Source organism: Triticum aestivum, chromosome 5B (assembly GCF_018294505.1).
Source record: "Triticum aestivum cultivar Chinese Spring chromosome 5B, IWGSC CS RefSeq v2.1, whole genome shotgun sequence".
In the NCBI taxonomy this organism is placed as follows: domain Eukaryota; kingdom Viridiplantae; phylum Streptophyta; class Magnoliopsida; order Poales; family Poaceae; genus Triticum; species Triticum aestivum.
Window position 1 is genome coordinate 491,809,199 of NC_057807.1, and position 21,322 is coordinate 491,830,520.

The following is a 21,322-nucleotide window of genomic DNA, read 5'->3' on the forward strand; positions in this document are numbered from 1 at the left end:
GTGGCCGCCGGGTCGGAGGAGAGGCCAGCGGGTCGCGCCGGGGTCGGAGTAGAGGCGCTCGGGGTTGACGGCGGCGGTGGGCGATCCAAACCGATCAAGATTAGATCGGAAACCAAAAAAAACCGCGCGATCAAGATGACCAGCAGGAGAGAGAAAACCCCGGAGCAAGGCTCGGGGAAAAGACTCTCTAGGGCAGCCGGTCAACACGACCGGCGGACGAACCCTACGTACGGGCGGCCCGGCCCCCGGCGGCGGTCATGGAAGCCGACTGCCCTGGGGGCAGCGCGTAGGTGCGGAAGCGGCGGCGGCTACAGTTTAGGATTGACTTGCGATAGATACCATGTTAGAAGGGAGAGATGGGTTTGGTGGAATGTTCGTTGTATTGCTTGAGCCTCGTACACATATACTTCCTCCGTTCCTAAATATAAGTTTTTGTACAGATTCCACTATAAACCGCATACAAATGTATATAGATGCATTTTAAGTTTAGATTCATTCATTTTACTCCGTATGTAGTCCACCTAGTCAAATCTCTACAAAGACTTACATTTAAGAACGAAAGGAGTATATAGGAGTACATAATCATCTTGAAGTACAAGTCAAGATAGAATAATATCCTACGCTATCCTAACTTTCCTAATAATCACGATACTCAACAGATTTCGCTGGGCTATTCATCGTGTTCCTTCCTCCCTCCCTCCTTCGCCGGTGCCCTAGCCACCGCGCGCACGACCAGGGTCGTCTGCCGTCTGCCGAGCGATCCGGGCGGGTACCGCTGCATCCTTTGACGGATAGGTCGCCGGGTGCCACGGCTCCTACGTCCGCGTGGTTCATAGAGACGGTGGCGGCCGTCGAGGCGGATCGCAGGCCGGGCGGAAGGTGACCCAGCACGGAGACGTTGTCCGTGTGGACTGTGTGGAGTCGTAGTAAGGTTCGTCATCGTCAGCCGTGTCCGGGTACGACTACGAGTCAGACTCAGTTGTGGGCCGTGGTCGCACGCACCTGTATAAGCAGCAGCTATAGTCTAGTTGATTGTAATTGCCAGATCGTGTAGGTTGCACTAGTATAGTACCGTGAGTTGACAGTTTGAGAAGTAAGAGAAGAAGAGGCCGAGGGCATGCCGTGCAAAAAGGCAAGGCTGCGGCGGCGACGAGTCCATGTAGGGACGGAGTCGTCGAGTGTCGAGCCTTGTGAAACATCTGTGGTGAAGGTGGATTATGATGATGATGATGAGCCTGTCAAGTCCGAACCAGCAGCTCCATCTGAATATGATCAAGCCGCCGAGGAAGCGGCCGAGGAGGAGACGATGGCGATGATGATGGGATTGGGGGAGCTGGCCGACGAGGCAGCTGAGGAGGCGGCCAGAATCGGGGAGAAGAAGAACAGGAGAGACAATCTGTCGATCGACGAAATGATGGCGATTACGAGAGAGATGGTAGGGGAAGTACCCGAGGAAGCCAACACTGATCATAATGCCTACTATGCCCGTGTTCACCGCGAAAATTGGGACCGGCTCTTCGCCCAACACTACGGCCCCTTCGACCAGACCAGTAAGCGTCCTCCTCTGATCCAGTCCTTGCTTTTTTGCCGCCTCCTGTTACTAGCATATAGTACTACTTCCGTCACGTGTTAAAACGCTCATATATTATGGGATGAAGGAAGTAGCATACAATGGACACATGCTCTATTAGCGTATCATCACCTGACTGCACTATATATTTGTCATGCAGCGTCCATCCCTGCCTCGTGCTTCACCGACCTTTGCCGCCCTAACAACCGCTACGCCCACAAGCAGGAGATGCTCCAGATCTTCTCGATCAAAGTCGGGAAGATAAAGAAGCCCCTGAAGTGGCCTTTACAGGTTTTTGGTTCGATCGCTGTGCGGGATGCGGTGGATCGCAATCGCATCATGGTGTTCCACCGTGAGAGGGATAACTGCCAAACCCTTACCAAGAAGGTTTATACTACTATATTATGAATCTTTGCTACTCCATGCGTAGATTATGTGGATTCATTGGTCTCTTCTTAACTTCCAGCTAAATTTACATGATGACAGGACTATGTATACGATTTAGAACACAATTTAATATATGCAATAAATTCCAAACCATCACCGAGGAGCTTCACATACTCGGTGCATGGATAGTGGCTAGTATTTGGTATGTTCATCAGCTTTTTTTTTCCCGAAAAGGGGGGATTCCCCAGCCTCTGCATCAGAACGATGCATACGGCCACCTCAATAAATAAAATAGGTTCAACAAAGTCGTATAGTCTTCAACAAAATAAAAGCAAGCTCACCTAGAACCTCGAAGCTAAACCAAGAAAAAACCATAAGCCAAGAAAAAGCCATAAGCCACAACCGGCTGGTAAAATGAAGATAGAAAAACTAATTGCCTATCCTATTACATGACCGCCAACCAAACCGGTTGAAGATATCCCGCGCTACCATCTCCCACCGGACAGATCCAGTAACCAAACGCTCCCTGGCCTCCGTCGGAGTGAGTAAGCACCACATACGGATCAGCGCCGTAGCACGGAATACAACCTGCAAAAAATGAATAGTAGTTATTCTATTAAAAACCAAGTCATTTCTGCAGTTCCAAATTGCCCATAACAACGCATACACTCCTACACGAATATGCCGAGCTGTATCGGACTCTATCCCATCCAGCCACGTTCCAAATAACGACCCAACCGTACTCGGAGGAGTGATGTTAAAAGCAATTTGCACAGAGCGCCACCGAATTCTCGCCAAAGGACAATCAAGGAAGAGATGCTTAATGGTCTCATCATGATCACAGAAGCTACACCTAGTAGATCCATTCCAATTGCGCTTGACCAAGTTGTCCTTTGTTAAAATTACCTATTTATGAACAAACCACATAAACACTTTAATTTTCAAAGGCACATGTACTTTCCACACATGTTTGGTACTAGGAATAATGGTGGAGTTGATGACATCGTTGTACATCGACTTTACAGTAAATTGTCCATTCCTAGTAAGCTTTCAACAAAGCTGATCGGGCTGCTGAGCTAGCTGAACTTCCATCAGTCTACGCATCAGATGGAGCCAAGCTTCCCATCTCTCACCAACAAGCACCCGCCGAAACTGAATATTAAGGGGAGTGGACTGCATAATCGTTGCAACTAGCGCATCACGTCGCTGGACAATACGATACAGGGTTGGGTACTGTATTGCTAATGGTGTATCACCCAGCCAATTGTCCTCCCAGAAACGTGTGTCATTGCCATCACCGATGATAAACTTTGTTCTATTAAAGAAGGTTGCCTTGACTCTCATAAGCCCCTTCCAAAACGGCGAATCAGATGGTCTCACTGTCACCTGTGACAAAGTTTTGGACTGCAGGTACTTGTTACGAAGAATCTGCGCCCACGTTGCATCAGTCGGACCCGAAAGCTTATACAACCACTTACTAAGCAGGCATCTGTTCTTGACCTCAAGATTTTTGATACCCAGCCCCCCTTGGTCCTTTGGTCGACAAATGACATCCCACTTGGCGAGTCTATACTTTCTCTTAAGTTCATCACTCTGCCAAAAGAATCTTGATCGGTAGAAGTCCAGTCTTTTCCTAACCCCAACTGGAACCTCAAAGAAAGATAGTAGGAACATCGGCATACTCGTGAGCACCGAATTAATAAGAATTAACCGGCCTCCATATGACAGAAGTTTGCCCTTCCAGCAACTAAGTTTCTTTTCAAACCGATCCTCATTGCATTTCCACTCTCGGTTTGTAAGCTTACGATGGTGAATGGATATACCTAGGTAGGTGAAAGGTAAAGCCCCTAATTCACATCCAAACAATTGCCTATAAGCCTCCTGGTCCTCCTTGGCTCTACCAAAGCAGAACAATTCGCTTTTATGAAAGTTAATCTTTAACCCAGACAATTGTTCAAACAAGCAAAGCACCAGCTTCATATTTCTCACTTTTGCCAGGTCATGCTCCATAAAGATGATTGTATCATCAGCGTACTGCAGAATGGACACCCCCCCATCAACTAGGTTGGGCACCAGGCCTCCCACCTGACCGGCCTCCTTTGCCCGACCTATTAGAATTGCCAACATGTCAACCACAATGTTAAACAAAACAGGGGACATTGGATCTCCTTGCCTCAGACCCTTGTGTGTTTGGAAATAGTGCCCAATATCATCATTTACTTTAATTCCAACACTCCCTTTTTGCGTAAAGGATTCTACCTGGCGTCGCCAAGCCTCATCAAAACCCTTCATACGCAAGGCCTGTTGAAGGAATGGCCATTTGACTTTGTCGTACGCTTTTTCGAAATCCACTTTGAAAACAACCCCATCCAGTTTTTTCGTGTGGATTTCATGCAGCGTTTCATGAAGGACCACTACCCCCTCAAGGATATTCCTGTCCGGCATGAAAGCAGATTGGATAGGCTGCACAACAGTATGCGCAATCTGTGTGAGTCTATTGGTCCCGACCTTGGTGAAAATTTTGAAACTAACATTAAGAAGACAGATTGGCCTGAATTGCTCAATTTTCACAGCCTCTGTTTTCTTAGGAATAAGAGTAATCGTTCCAAAATTGAGTTGAAAAAGATGAAGCTGTCCAGCAAACAAATCATTAAACATAAGCAACAAATCCCCTTTAATGATATGCCAGCACTTCTTATAAAATTCAGCTGGGAAACCATCAGGACCCGGCGCTTTGTTATTCTTCATTTGCGAGATGGCCTCCAGCACCTCTTTCTCCGAGAATGGAGCCGTAAGAATATCATTCTCCACCGCTGTGAGCTGAGGAATATCCTCAACCCTTGACTCGTCCAGCTAACTTCAGTTATTATGCGCATGGATACGGGCTAGTATAATAGCGTACAAGTCTGGTTGGGCTAGAGGTTCATGACATGTATTTGTTATCGTTTCGCTTCCATTATGCTACCCAATGTTACCTCTTCTTTGGCATCATGTAACTATTAATTTAGACTGCCTCCATCAATCTTAATGCATGTGATGATTTGAACAAACTTGATTGCCCAACACAAATGATCGGCTCACGCCTCCTAGCTCATTTTGCTCATCATAAGCTATTTCTGCCGTATCGGTCAGTTTGATACACTGAATGCTATGCAGGATCGATTTCTTACGCTAACGGGGCCTACCCGAGGAATTGTGATGAATGTACATCATATCTATGTTGAAGTTGATCTGAAGGCGAAGGGCACCACTAAATCTGAGGATAAAGATTTAAGCTATTTAGCAGTTGCGTCTCTTCCTTGGGGCCCGTCTTATCGTGCTGAGGCTAGCAAGCTTAGCATACTAGAGTTGACATACGTTCGAATGTGTAACTGTGTGGAAGCCGCAATCAGTGTGAAAGTCAAAAAGCATGGGTTATGGCCTGGCTGCAGGGGTTTACTCACTGCCAGTACAGCTAGTTTCGAGAACATGGAAATCCCGTTGCTTGCTTTTGAAGGCGATAGATTGCCGGTTGATGGTAGTGGCAGGATTGAGCTTTCACGCCGTGTGGTCAGCGTCGAGCTTCCGCAGCCTGAAGGAAAGCTTGTGTTTTCGGCGAAGGCACTACGTGGTAGTGATGAGAAAGATGTGAGAAGAGTTCGTAAAACTTTTACTCCCAAAAAGTTTGGTAAAACCAAGGAGAATATTAAGATTGGCTCCTGTGAGATGGAGGTAACTGTCACATGGTCCCTTCTTCCGAGTTGTAAGTATGATTATACAGTGCATTTGTAAGGTATTATTAAGGTTGACTTCTGTGAGATGAAGGTTTTGACTGTGATGTGATTTCCTATCTAGACATCAAGTATGACTGACGGATAGAAAGCCTTAGCTCTGGCATAGTGTCTTTTTTAAAAATGTAGTATCTTTAGTTTGTCAAGTGCAACCGTGGAAGACTTGTATGAGATCTCACGTTTAGGTGAGATCATGAGATCAACCTAAAAAATACTTATTTAGACATTTTATAAAAAATTAAAATTATTTGACAACATTCATGCGAGGTATGTCTATAACTCCAAAAAATCAACTCAAAACTTGTTGTACATTTAGAGATTCAAAAAAGACAAATTTGAATGTGAATAATGGAAGCTTTGAGTGAATAGTACTTTGACACTATTCACATCTGATTTTGTCTTTTTTGTTTCTATTAATATAAGTCGAATTAGGAGCTGAAATTTTTTGTGGTTGTACATCAAATATTGATGTGTGTCTACAAAAAAGTTGAGAATGTTTTAACATGTATTTTTTTTTTGAAAAAATTGACCTCATTGATCTCACCTAATGTGAGATCTCACATAAGTCCCACCCAGTGCAACCCGTGTAAATTTGCAAGCTGATAGCTACAATATGAGCTAGTCGCTTTGTGTGATGTGGAAATCACCTAATTATGGGTCTTATAAGTTTCTTATGTATTGTTTAATAAGGAAAAAGGATTATAAATTATAGTGCTATGAATTAAACAACATAGGTAGAGCAAAATCATAAGTGTCAGGATCCTCTAAAATCGTTTGAATCATAGAGACCATAAGGGGATCTCCAACGCTGACCTCCAAGTAAGACATTGTATCTGTCCACGGACCTGTCCGTGGACCGCTGCGGACCTGTCCACAGACAGAGATGCCGGAGCCAGTCATCCATCTTTGCCCACATACATTTCAAACTGAATTTCAACATATCGTACAAATTACATCCAAAAGAATGATTTTCATCTATACCGGAGCATATTCATTACATTTTCGACATATTTCATTAGAAAACTACCGGGCCTAACCTACTCTAAATCTACAGCTACCCGTCCTCCAAGGCCTTGTTGTTCCCCTCCGACGTTGGCCATGTCCATGTTCGGTGGGGATGAGACTCGTGAAGTGATGGTGCGGCAGGCTGGGATTTAGTTTAGCAACCCTCCTAAGGGACTTGGTTGTAATTTTTATTTTCTGAGGGGTGTTTCTGTTGTTGCTTTGGGATAGTTGTCCACTCCGTTCTAGTGTGTGTGTTGTGTCCAATGTATGCTCGTTGTTAGCTTAATGGCATCATGGCTACCCCTAAAAAATGAAGATGCGATCGCCAGCGAGGAAGAATGGGACATGGGACATAGACCGACCCACTTGGGACTCAAGGCCCAGCCGACTCTCATGTACTACTACTCCTCATCGGAGTCCACGACCGTGGACGTGGACGAGATGGCACAATCATTGTGCCACCGGCACCTATAAGTCATCATTGGCAGTGTGAAGCACTCGCAGCTGCCAGCGTTCTTGTCCGCGATCGTCTGCGACCCAGTGTCGCGTCCGCGTCCGATTGTTCCGAAACCGCGTTCCGAGCGGCGTGATCGCGCATGGCCTGTTAGAGTGCTCGATGCTCACGATGAAGTTCGGGTTGTTCATCGCCATGTCTGCCATGGACGCCACGACTCCTAGTTTGCGCGATCGTCATAGATTTGGCCCTTTGCCAACCGGTGCTGCTCGAGGAGGATGAGGTTTTAACGCTGCTCTACCGCGGCTGCCAAAATGCCAAAAATGGCAACGGCGCCGGCTACTCCTGCGCTATGGCATCTTTGAAGTGCGTCTACGCTTGCTCCATGGTCAAGCCGGAATGGACCGGCAACAAGTCATCGTCGAAGTTCGTATCCATTGTTGGGTTGTCATCAGAGACCTCCGGGGAGTTGCCCGACATGTAAATCTCTATTCACCTCACACAACAGCTTTGGTAACCGTCAACAAGCAGACACCGCGTGCTTCTCCTTCGTAGAGAGGCTCTCCCACAATGCCTTGCCGCTCATGGTCATGGCGGATGTGGTGCACGGGAGAAGGATGTGGAGCAAACATGTTGTGGTGCAGTTTGTGCCGGAGTGACCTCGTTTATATAGAGAACTCCGGTGAAGCCAAGTGGGCGAGTGTGTCAATGTAGGCACCGGAGTTGGTTTCTTTGTTGGTGTGCCTGTTTAATAACGGCAGGCGGACATACGGGCTACCCATTTGCAAGCGGTAGATATTCGTCTAGTCCCGTCCTCTCATGTTGCTCCGATATTGAACATGTGCGTAGACTGGCATGCACGACGCTCTTGGTCGGCGTTTGATAACCCACAAGTATAAGGGATCGCAACAATTTTTGAGGATAGAGTATTCAACCCAAATTTATTGATTCGACACAAGGGGAGCCAAAGAATATTCTCAAGTTTTAACAGTTGAGTTTTCAATTCAACCACACCTGGAAAACATAATATTTGCAGCAAAGTATTTAGTAACAAAGTAATATGGAAGTAACGGTAACTGTGGCAAAAGTAACATTAGCAGTTTTGTAGTAATTGTAACAATGGCAACGGTAAAGTAACTAAGCAAAGATCAATATATGAAAAGCTCGCAGGCATTAGATCAGTGATGGATAATTATGTCGGATGTGATTCCTCATGTAATAGTTATAACATAGGGTGACACAGAACTAGCTCCAGTTCATCAATGTAATGTAGGCATGTATTCCGAATATAGTCAACGTGCTTATGGAAAAAAACTTGCATGACATCTTTTGTCCTACCCTCCCGTGGCAGCGGGGTCCTATTACAAACTAAGGGATATTAAGGCCTCCTTATAATAGAGTACCGGACCAAAGTATTAACACTTAGTGAATACATGAACTCCTCAAACTATGGTCATCACCGATAAATATCACGATTATTGTCACTTCGGGGTTAACGGATCATAACACATAATAGGTGACTATAGACTTGCAAGATAGGATCAAGAACTCACATATATTCATGAAAACATAATAGGTTAAGATATGAAATCATGGCACTCGGGACCTAGTGACAAGCATTAAGCATAGAAAAGTCATAGCAACATCAATCTCAGAACATAATGGATACTAGGGATCAAACCCTAACAAAACTAACTCGATTACATGGTAAATCTCATCCAACCCATCACCATCCAGCAAGCCTATGATGGAATTACTCACGCATGGCGGTGAGCATCATGAAATCGGTGATGGAGGATGGTTGCTGACGAGGACGACGACGGATTCCCCTCTCCAGAGCCGCGAACGGACTCCAGATCAGCCCTCCCGAGAGAGATTAGGGCTTGGCGGCGCCTCCGTATCGTAAAACATGATGAATCCTTCTCTCTGATTTTTTTCTCCCCGAACATGAATATATAGAGTTGGAGTTGAGGTGGGTGAAGCGTAAGGGGGCCCACGAGACAGGGGGCGCGCCCCCACCCTCGTGGACAGGGTGTGGGCCCCCTGGTCTTGATTCTTTCGCCAGTATTTTTTATTAATTCAAAAAATATTCTTCGTGTAGTTTCAGGTCATTCCGAGAACTTTTATTTCTGCACAAAAATAACACCATGGCAATTCTGCTGAAAAGAGCATTAGTCCGGGTTAGTTCCATTCAAATCATGCAAGTTAGAGTCCAAAACAAGGGCAAAAGTGTTTGGAAAAGTAGATACGATGGAGACGTATCAACTCCCCCAAGCTTAAACCTTTGCTTGTCCTCAAGCAATTCAGTTGACAAACTGAAAGTGATAAAAAAAACTTTTACAAACTCTGTTTGCTCTTGTTGTTGCAAATATGTAAAGCCAACATTCAAGTTTTCAGCAAAGATTATGAACTAACCATATTCACAATAACACTTAGGTCTCATGTTTACTCATATCAATGGCATAATAAACTAGCAAGCAATAATAATAAATCTCAGATGACAACACTTTTTCAAAACAATCATAATGTGATACAACAAGATGGTATCTCGCTAGTCCTTTCTGAGACTGCAAAACATAAATGTAGAGCACCTCTAAAGATCAAGGACTGACTGGACATTGTAATTCATGGTAAAAGAGATCCAGTCATAGTCATACTCAATATAAATTAATAGTAATGGATGCAAATGACAGCGGTGCTCTCAGACTGGTGCCTTTTAATAAGAGGATGATGATTCAACATAAAAGCAAATAGATAGGCACTTCACAGAGAGAAGCAGGGATTTGTAGAGGTGCCAGAGCTCGATTTTGAAATAGAGATAAATAATATTCTGAGAGGCATACTTTCATTGTCAACATAACAACCAAGAGATCTCAATATCTTCCATGCTACACACATTATAGGCGGTTCCCAAACAGAATGGTAAAGTTTATACGCCGCCACCACCAACAATCATCAATCCATGGCTTGCTCGAAACAACGGGTGCCTCCATCTAACAACAATCCTGGGGGAGTTTTGTTTGCAATTATTTTGATTTGATTTGAGCATGTGACTGGGCATCCCTGTTATCAGCCATTTTCTCGTGAGTGAGGAGTGGAGTCCACTCCTCGTGAAAACAGACAGCCCTAGTGTTGGGTTTCGTAGTAATTTCAAAAAATTTCCTACGCACACGCAAGATCATGTGATGTATAGCAACGAGGGGAGAGTATTGTCTACGTACCCAACGCAGACCGACTGCGGAAGCGATGACACGACGTAGAGGAAGTAGTCGTACGTCTTCTCGATCCAACCGATCAAGCACCGAAACTACGGCACCTCCGAGTTCGAGCACACGTTCAGCTCGATGACGATCCCCGGACTCCGATCCAGCAAAGTGTCGGGGAAGAGTTTCGTCAGCACGACGGTGTGGTGACGATCTTGATGAACTACAGCAGCAGGGCTTCGCCTAAACTCCGCTACAGTATTATCGAGGAATATGGTGGCAGGGGGCACCGCACACGGCTAAGGAATCGATCACGTGGATCAACTTGTGTCAACTTGTGTGTTTAGAGGTGCCCCTGCCTCCGTATATAAAGGAGGAGAGGAGGGGAGGCTGGCCGGCCAAGGGGGGGAGGCGCAGGAGAGTCCTACTCCCTCTGGGAGTAGGATTCCCCCTCCAATCCTAGTCCAACTAGGATTCCTCGGAGGGGAAAAGAGGAGGAGGGGGCCGGCCACCTCTCCTAGTCCTAATAGGACTAGGGGAAGGGGGGGGGCGCAGCCCATCTAGGGCAGCCCCTTCTCTTTTCCACTAAGGCCCACTATGGCCCAAATAGCTCCCGGGCGGTTCCGGTAACCCTCTCGGTATTCCGGTAAAATCCCGATTTCACCCGGAACACTTCCGATATCCAAATATAGGCTTCCAATATATCAATCTTTACGTCTCGACCATTTCGAGACTCCTCGTCATGTCCGTGATCATATCCGGGACTCCGAACAACCTTCGGTACATCAAAATGCATAAACTCATAATATAACTGTCATCGTAACCTTAAGCGTGCGGACCCTACGGGTTCGAGAACAATGTAGACATGACCGAGACACGTCTCCGGTCAATAACCAATAGCAGGACCTGGATGCCCATATTGGCTCCTACATATTCTACGAAGATCTTTATCGGTCAGACCGCATAACAACATACGTTGTTCCCTTTGTCATCGGTATGTTACTTGCCCGAGATTCGATCGTCGGTATCCAATACCTAGTTCAATCTCGTTACCGGCAAGTCTCTTTACTCGTTCCGTAATACATCATCTCACAACTAACATATTAGTTGTAATGCTTGCAAGGCTTATGTGATGTGTATTACCGAGAGGGCCCAGAGATACCTCTCCGATAATCGGAGTGACAAATCCTAATCTCGAAATACGCCAACCCAACATCGACCATTGGAGACACCTGTAGTACTCCTTTATAATCACCCAGTTACGTTGTGACGTTTGGTAGTACCCAAAGTGTTCCTCCGGTAAACGGGAGTTGCATAATCTCATAGTCATAGGAACATGTATAAGTCATGAAGAAAGCAATAGCAACATACTAAACGATCGGGTGCTAAGCTAATGGAATGGGTCATGTCAATCAGATCATTCTACTAATGATGTGACCTCGTTAATCAAATAACAACTCATTGTTTATGGTTAGGAAACATAACCATCTTTGATTAACGAGCTAGTCAAGTAGAGGCATACTAGTGACACTTTGTTTGTCTATATATTCACACATGTATTATGTTTCCGGTAAATACAATTCTAGCATGAATAATAAACATTTATCATGATTATAAGGAAATAAATAATAACTTTATTATTGCCTCTAGGGAATATTTCCTTCAGTCTCCCACTTGCACTAGAGTCAATAATCTAGATTACACTGTAATGATTCTAACACCCATGGAGCTTTGGTGCTGATCATGTTTTGCTCGTGGAAGAGGCTTAGTCAACGGGTCTGCAACATTCAGATCCGTATGTATCTTGCAAATCTCTATGTCTCCCACCTGGACTAGATCCCGGATGGAGTTGAAGCGTCTCTTGATGTGTTTGGTCCTTTTGTGAAATCTGGATTCCTTTGCCAAGGCAATTGCACCAGTATTGTCACAAAAGATTTTCATTGGACCAGATGCACTAGGTATGACACCTAGATCGGATATGAACTCCTTCATCCAGACTCCTTCATTTGCTGCTTCCGAAGCAGCTATGTATTCCGCTTCACATGTAGATCCCGCTACAACGCTTTGTTTAGAACTGCACCAACTGACAGCTCCACCGTTTAATGTAAACACGTATCCGGTTTGCGATTTAGAATCGTCCGGATCAGTGTCAAAGCTTGCATCAACGTAACCTTTTACGGTGAGCTCTTTGTCACCTCCAAATACGGGAAACATATCCTTAGTCCTTTTCAGGTATTTCAGGATGTTCTTGACCGCTGTCCAGTGATCCACTCCTGGATTACTTTGGTACCTCCCTGCTAAACTTATAGCAAGGCACACATCAGGTCTGGTACACAACATTGCATACATGATAGATCCTATGGCTGATGCATAGGGAACATCTTTCATATTCTCTCTATCTTCTGCAGTGGTCGGGCATTGAGTCTTACTCAATTTCACACCTTGTAACACAGGCAAGAACCCTTTCTTTGCTTGATCCATTTTGAACTTCTTCAAAATTTTGTCAAGGTATGTGCTTTGTGAAGTTCCAATTAAGCGTCTTGATCTATCTCTATAGATCTTAATGCCTAATATGTAAGCAGCTTCACCGAGGTCTTTCATTGAAAAACTTTTATTCAAGTATCCCTTTATGCTATCCAGAAATTCTATATCATTTCCAATCAGTAATATGTCATCCACATATAATATCAGAAATGCTACAGAGCTCCCACTCACTTTCTTGTAAATACAGGCTTCTCCGAAAGTCTGTATAAAACCAAATGCTTTGATCACACTATCAAAACGTTTATTCCAACTCCGAGAGGCTTGCACCAGTCCATAAATGGATCGCTGGAGCTTGCACACTTTGTTAGCTCCCTTTGGATCGACAAAACCTTCCGGTTGCATCATATACAACTCTTCTTCCAGAAATCCATTCAGGAATGCAATTTTGACATCCATCTGCCAAATTTCATAATCATAAAATGCGGCAATCGCTAACATGATTCGGACGGACTTAAGCATCGCTACGGGTGAGAAGGTCTCATCGTAGTCAATCCCTTGAACTTGCCGAAAACCTTTTGCGACAAGTCGAGCTTTGTAGACAATAACATTACCATCAGCGTCAGTCTTCTTCTTAAAGATCCATTTATTCTCAATTGCTTGCCGATCATCGGGCAAGTCAACCAAAGTCCATACTTTGTTCTCATACATGGATCCCATCTCAGATTTCATGGCTTCAAGCCACTTTGCGGAATCTGGGCTCACCATCGCTTCTTCATAGTTCGTAGGTTCATCATGATCTAGTAGCATGACTCCCAGAACAGGATTACCGTACCACTCTGGCGCGGATCTTACTCTGGCTGATCTACGAGGTTCAGTAGTATCTTGATCTGAAGTTTCATGATCATTATCATTGGCTTCCTCACTAACTGGTGTAGGTGTCACTGAAACAGTTTTCTGTGATGAACTACTTTCCAGTAAGGGAGCAGGTACAGTTACCTCGTCAAGTTCTACTTTCCTCCCACTCACTTCTTTCGAGAGAAACGCCTTCTCTAGAAATGATCCATTCTTAGCAACGAATGTCTTGCCTTCGGATCTGTGATAGAAGGTGTACCCAACAGTTTCCTTTGGGTATCCTATGAAGACACATTTCTCCGATTTGGGTTCGAGCTTATCAGGTTGAAGCTTTTTCACATAAGCATCGCAGCCCCAAACTTTAAGAAACGACAACTTTGGTTTCTTGCCAAACCACAGTTCATAAGGCGTCGTCTCAACGGATTTTGATGGTGCCCTATTTAACGTGAATGCGGCCGTCTCTAAAGCATATCCCCAAAATGATAGCGGTAAATCAGTGAGAGACATCATAGATCGCACCATATCTAGTAAAGTACGATTACGACGTTCGGACACACCATTACGCTGTGGTGTTCCGGGTGGCGTGAGTTGCGAAACTATTCCACAGTTTTTCAAATGTACACCAAACTCGTAACTCAAATATTCTCCTCCACGATCAGATCGTAGAAACTTTATTTTCTTGTTACGATGATTTTCAACTTCACTCTGAAATTCTTTGAACTTTTCAAATGTTTCAGACTTATGTTTCATTAAGTAGATATACCCATATCTGCTTAAATCATCTGTGAAGGTGAGAAAATAACGATATCCGCCACGAGCCTCAATATTCATCGGGCCACATACATCGGTATGTATGATTTCCAACAAATCTGTTGCTCTCTCCATAGTACCGGAGAACGGTGTTTTAGTCATCTTGCCCATGAGGCACGGTTCGCAAGTACCAAGTGATTCATAATCAAGTGGTTCCAAAAGTCCATCGGCATGGAGTTTCTTCATGCGCTTTATACCGATATGACCTAAACGACAGTGCCACAAATAAGTTGCACTTTCATTATCAACTCTGCATCTTTTGGCTTCAACATTATGAATATGTGTATTACTACTATCAAGATTCAATAAGAATAGACCACTCTTCAAGGGTGCATGACCATAAAAGATATTACTCATATAAATAGAACAACCATTATTCTCTGATTTAAATGAATAACCGTCTCGCATTAAACAAGATCCAGATATAATGTTCATGCTCAACGCTGGCACCAAATAACAATTACTTAGGTCTAATATTAATCCCGAAGGTAGATGTAGAGGTAGCGTGCCGACCGCGATCACATCGACTTTGGAACCGTTTCCCACGCGCATCGTCACCTCGTCCTTTGCCAGTGCCCGCTTATTCTGTAGTCCCTGTTTCGAGTTGCAAATATTAGCAACAGAACCAGTATCAAATACCCAGGTGCTACTGCGAGCTCTAGTAAGGTACACATCAATAACATGTATATCACATATACCTTTGTTCACCTTGCCATCCTTCTTATCCGCCAAATACTTGGGGCAGTTCCGCTTCCAGTGACCAGTCTGCTTGCAGTAGAAGCACTCAGTTTCAGGCTTAGGTCCAGACTTGGGTTTCTTCTCTTGAGCAGCAACTTGCTTGCCGTTCTTCTTGAAGTTCCCCTTCTTCTTCCCTTTTCCCTTTTTCTTGAAACTAGTGGTTTTGTTAACCATCAACACTTGATGCTCCTTCTTGATTTCTACCTCCGCAGCTTTCAGCATTGCGAAGAGCTCGGGAATAGTCTTGTTCATGCCTTGCATATTATAGTTCATCACAAAGCTCTTGTAGCTTGGTGGCAGTGATTGGAGAATTCTGTCAATGACGCAATCATCCGGAAGATTAACTCCCAATTGAATCAAGTGATTATTATACCCAGACATTTTGAGTATATGCTCACTGACAGAACTGTTCTCCTCCATCTTGCAGCTATAGAACTTATTTGGAGACTTCATATATCTCAATTCGGGCATTTGCTTGAAATATTAACTTCAACTCCTGGAACATCTCATATGCTCCATGACGTTCAAAACGTCGTTGAAGTCCCGATTCTAAGCCGTAAAGCATGGCACACTGAACTATCGAGTAGTCATCAGCTTTGCTCTGCCAGACGTTCATAACATCTGGCGTTGCTCCAGCAGCAGGCCTGGCACCCAGCGGTGCTTCGAGGACGTAATTCTTCTATGCAGCAATGAGGATAATCCTCAAGTTACGGACCCAGTCCGTGTAATTGCTACCATCATCTTTCAACTTTGCTTTCTCAAGGAACGCATTAAAATTCAACGGAACAACAGCACGAGCCATCTATCTACAATCAACATAAACAAGCAAGATACTATCAGGTACTAAGTTCATGATAAATTTAAGTTCAATTAATCATATTACTTAAGAACTCCCACTTAGATAGACATCCCTCTAATCTTCTAAGTGATTACGTGATCCAAATCAACTAAACCATGACCGATCATCACGTGAGATGGAGTAGTTTCCAATGGTGAACATCGTTATGTTGATCATATCTACTATATGATTCACGCTCGACCTTTCGGTCTCCGTGTTCCGAGGCCATATCTGCATATGCTAGGCTCGTCAAGTTTAACCTGAGTATTCTGCGTGTGCAAAAACTGGCTTGCACCCGTTGTAGATGGACATAGAGCTTATCACACCCGATCATCACGTGGTGTCTGGGCACGACGAACTTTGGCAACGGTGCATACTCAGGGAGAACACTTCTTGATAATTTAGTGAGAGATCATCTTATAATGCTACCGTCAATCAAAGCAAGATAAGATGCATAAAAAGATAAACATCACATGCAATCAATATAAGTGATATGATATGGCCATCATCATCTCGTGCTTGTGATCTCCATCTCCGAAGCACCGTCATGATCACCATCGTCACCGGCGCGACACCTTGATCTCCATCGTAGCATCGTTGTCGTCTCGCCAATCTTATGCTTTCACGACTATCACTACCGTTTAGTAATAAAGTAAAGCATTACATCGCGATTGCATTGCATACAATAAAGCGACAACCATATGGCTCCTGCCAGTTGCCGATAACTTGGTTACAAAACATGATCATCTCATACAATAAAATTCAACATCATGCCTTGACCATATCACATCACAACATGCCCTGCAAAAACAAGTTAGACGTCCTCTACTTTGTTGTTGCATGTTTTTACGTGGCTGCTACGGGCTTAAGTAAGAACCAATCTCACCTACGCATCAAAACCACAACGATAGTTTGTCAAATAGACTCCGTTTTAACCTTCGCAAGGACCGGGCGTAGCCATACTTGGTTCAACTAAAGTTGGAGAGACAGTCGCCCGCAAGCCATCTCTGTGCAAAGCACGTCGAGGGAACCGGTCTCGCGTAAGCGTACGCGTAAGGTTGGTCTGGGTCGTCTCGTCCAACAATACCGCCGAACCAAAATATGACATGCTGGTAGGCAGTATGACTTGTATCGTCCACAACTCACTTGTGTTCTACTCGTGCATATAACATCAACATCAATAACCTAGGCTCGGATGCCACTGTTGGGTTTCGTAGTAATTTCAAAAAATTTCCTACGCACACGCAAGATCATGTGATGTATAGCAACGAGGGGAGAGTATTGTCTACGTACCCAACGCAGACCGACTGCGGAACCGATGACACGACGTAGAGGAAGTAGTCGTACGTCTTCTCGATCCAACCGATCAAGCACCGAAACTACGGCACCTCCGAGTTCGAGCACATGTTCAGCTCGATGACGATCCCCGGACTCCGATCCAGCAAAGTGTCGGGGAAGAGTTTCGTCAGCACGACGGCGTGGTGACGATCTTGATGAACTACAGCAGCAGGGCTTCGCCTAAACTCCGCTACAGTATTATCGAGGAATATGGTGGCAGGGGGCACCGCACACGGCTAAGGAATCGATCACGTGGATCAACTTGTGTCAACTTGTGTGTTTAGAGGTGCCCCTGCCTCTGTATATAAAGGAGGAGAGGAGGGGAGGCTGGCCGGCCAAGGGGGGGGGGGGAGGCGCAGGAGAGTCCTACTCCCTCTGGGAGTAGGATTCCCCCTCCAATCCTAGTCCAACTAGGATTCCTCGGAGGGGAAAAGAGGAGGAGGGGGCCGGCCACCTCTCCTAGTCCTAATAGGACTAGGGGAAGGGGGGGGGGGGCGCAGCCCATCTAGGGCAGCCCCTTCTCTTTTCCACTAAGGCCCACTATGGCCCAAATAGCTCCCGGGGGGTTCCGGTAACCCTCTCGGTATTCCGGTAAAATCCCGATTTCACCCGGAACACTTCCGATATCCAAATATAGGCTTCCAATATATCAATCTTTACGTCTCGACCATTTCGAGACTCCTCGTCATGTCTGTGATCATATACGGGACTCGGAACAACCTTCGGTACATCAAAATGCATAAACTCATAATATAACTGTCATCGTAACCTTAAGCGTGCGGACCCTACGGGTTCGAGAACAATGTAGACATGACCGAGACACGTCTCCGGTCAATAACCAATATCGGGACCTAGATGCCCATATTGGCTCCTACATATTCTACGAAGATCTTTATCGGTCAGACCGCATAACAACATACGTTGTTCCCTTTGTCATCGGTATGTTACTTGCCCGAGATTCGATCGTCGGTATCCAATACCTAGTTCAATCTCGTTACCGGCAAGTCTCTTTACTCATTCCGTAATACATCATCTCACAACTAACATATTAGTTGTAATGCTTGCAAGGCTTATGTGATGTGTATTACCGAGAGGGCCCAGAGATACCTCTCCGACAATCGGAGTGACAAATCCTAATCTCGAAATACGCCAACCCAACATCGACCATTGGAGACACCTGTAGTACTCCTTTATAATCACCCAGTTACGTTGTGACGTTTGGTAGTACCCAAAGTGTTCCTCCGGTAAACGGGAGTTGCATAATCTCATAGTCATAGGAACATGTATAAGTCATGAAGAAAGCAATAGCAACATACTAAACGATCGGGTCTAAGCTAATGGAATGGGTCATGTCAATCAGATCATTCTACTAATGATGTGACCTTGTTAATCAAATAACAACTCATTGTTTATGGTTAGGAAACATAACCATCTTTGATTAACGAGCTAGTCAAGTAGAGGCATACTAGTGACACTTTGTTTGTCTATATATTCACACATGTATTATGTTTCCGGTAAATACAATTCTAGCATGAATAATAAACATTTATCATGATTATAAGGAAATAAATAATAACTTTATTATTGCCTCTAGGGCATATTTCCTTCACCTAGCTGATACATGAGCTGTTCGAGCATACAAAATAGAATTTCATTTGAAGGTTTAGAGTTTGGCACATACAAATTTACTTGGAACGGTAGGTAGATACCGCATATAGGAAGGTATGGTGGACTCATATGGAATAACTTTGGGGTTTATGGATTTTGGATGCACAAGCAGCATTCCCGTTTAGTACAAATGAAGGCTAGAAAAAGACTGGGAAGCGACCAACTAGAGAGCGACAACAGTCATGAACATGCATTAAAATTAATAGACATTGAGTGCAAACATGAGTAGGATATAATCCACCATGAACATAAATATCATGGAGGCTATGTTGATTTGGTTTCAACTACATGCGTGAACATGTGTCAAGTTAAGTCACTCGAATTGTTCAAAGGAGGATACCACCCTATCATACCACATAACAACCATTTTAATAGCATGTTGGCACGCAAGGTAAACCATTATAAACTCCTAGCTAATTAAGCATGGCATGAGCAACTATAATCTCTAATTGTCATTGCAAACATGTTTATTCATAATAGGCTGAATCAGGAACGATGAACTAATCATATTTATAAAAACAATAGAGGTCGAGTTCATACATGCTTCTCTCATCTCAATCAGTCCATCATATATCGTCATTATTGCCTTTCACTTGCACGACCGAACGGTGTGGATAATAATAACAGTGCATGTGCATTGGACTAAGCTGGAATCTGCAAGCATTTAATACAAGGGAGAAGACAAGGTAATATGGGCTCTCGGTTAAATTAACAATAATGCATATGAGAGCCACTCAACATTTTCATCATGGTCTTCTCCTCTTGACCCCCAAAGAAAAGAAAAGAAATAAAACTATTTACACGGGAATGCTCCCAACAAGCAAAAGAAGAATGAGAAATCTTTTTCAGTTTTATTTTAATTACTACTACTACAAGCATGGAAAGTAAACTAGCTAAAAGCTACAACTAATTTTTTTGGTTTTTCTTAAGGTTTTTCAAACACACAAGAACAAGACTAGAAAAGAAAATAAACTAGCATGGATAGTACAATGAAAAAGTATGAGCACCGACAACTAGAATGAGTGTGTGAACATGAATGTAGTATCAGTGAGAAATACGTACTTCCCCAAGATTAGGCTTTTGGCCTAAGTTGGTCTATGCCCATGGATCAAAGCTGCCTTCTCTGGTGTGCGGGGGAGTGTCTTCTGGGTGCCACTGGTTGGCGATCTCCTCCAGATCCCACTGATAAATAGACTGTCGATAAGGGTCAAGTGGTGGTTCTGGCTCAGGCTCTGGAGCTGGTGTCAAGCTCCAATATGTGTAAACGGCCTCCGGCAAGATGAGGTACGTGCCTGAAAATATGTTAAACAAAGAGGGCGCATGCAAGATAATAGTCTCACAGTGAGTTTTATTAAATGTCAACTTATACATAAGTACCATCTTCTTATTTTTAACAATAAATTTATGTGCTACCATACTCTTATAATCTAGAGAAATACAGGGCAGCAACTTTTCCTCTTTCTCATAATGCCTAATAGGTATCTTAAAGTGTTTAACAAGGTGTGAAGCAAAGATGCCTCCAAAGATGGGGCCCTTTGTACGGTTCAGACTTAATTGTTTAGCAATAATAGCGCCTAAACTGTAAGTTGTATCACGAAACAAAGCATGGAGCAAAATAACAATATTAGAGGCACTAAGATTTCCACTGTTCCAGCGACCAATTAAAGATCTACTAGCAAATATTGCGAAGTAATGTAGAACAAGAAAATGTATGCTAATAATTCTTGCACCTGAAACTTTCTTATCTCCCCTACAACGATCATATAAATAAAACCATCCACATCACTACGATGTGGTTCCTCTATGCTGCTCACAAAGGGTATCTTGCAAACCCCACAAAAATCATATAGTGACATCACCTTAACCTCATCATATAAATGAAACTCCACTGAAGGTGGTGATTTCCTAGCATGAAAGTAAAAATTTTGCACAAAAATATTAGTGAGTAGGAGACATTGATTGGCTGGTCGTGGAGGAAGTCGGTGAGGCCTGCGTTCTCAGCCAAATAATAAAAATCATCATGAATCCTGCTCTCAAGAACTCATCACAAGGCGATTCACATGGCCAAACTTCCGCGGTGCGAGGGATATTATACTTGGGCTTTCTATCCTCTTCACTCTGCTTATCTTTCGAGCTTCGGCTCGAAGAGCCCCTCAATAATCTCTTCATCATTTTCTGAAAATTTCTGAAATTTTTAGTAATTCA

General features: G+C 44.0%; 1 pseudogene; it reads left to right on the plus strand.

Annotated features, from left to right (window-relative positions):
* The first annotated feature begins 1,054 nt into the window (after positions 1–1,054).
* Positions 1,055–5,739, plus strand: LOC123116574 (uncharacterized; annotated as a pseudogene).
* The last annotated feature ends 15,583 nt before the right edge of the window (positions 5,740–21,322 follow it).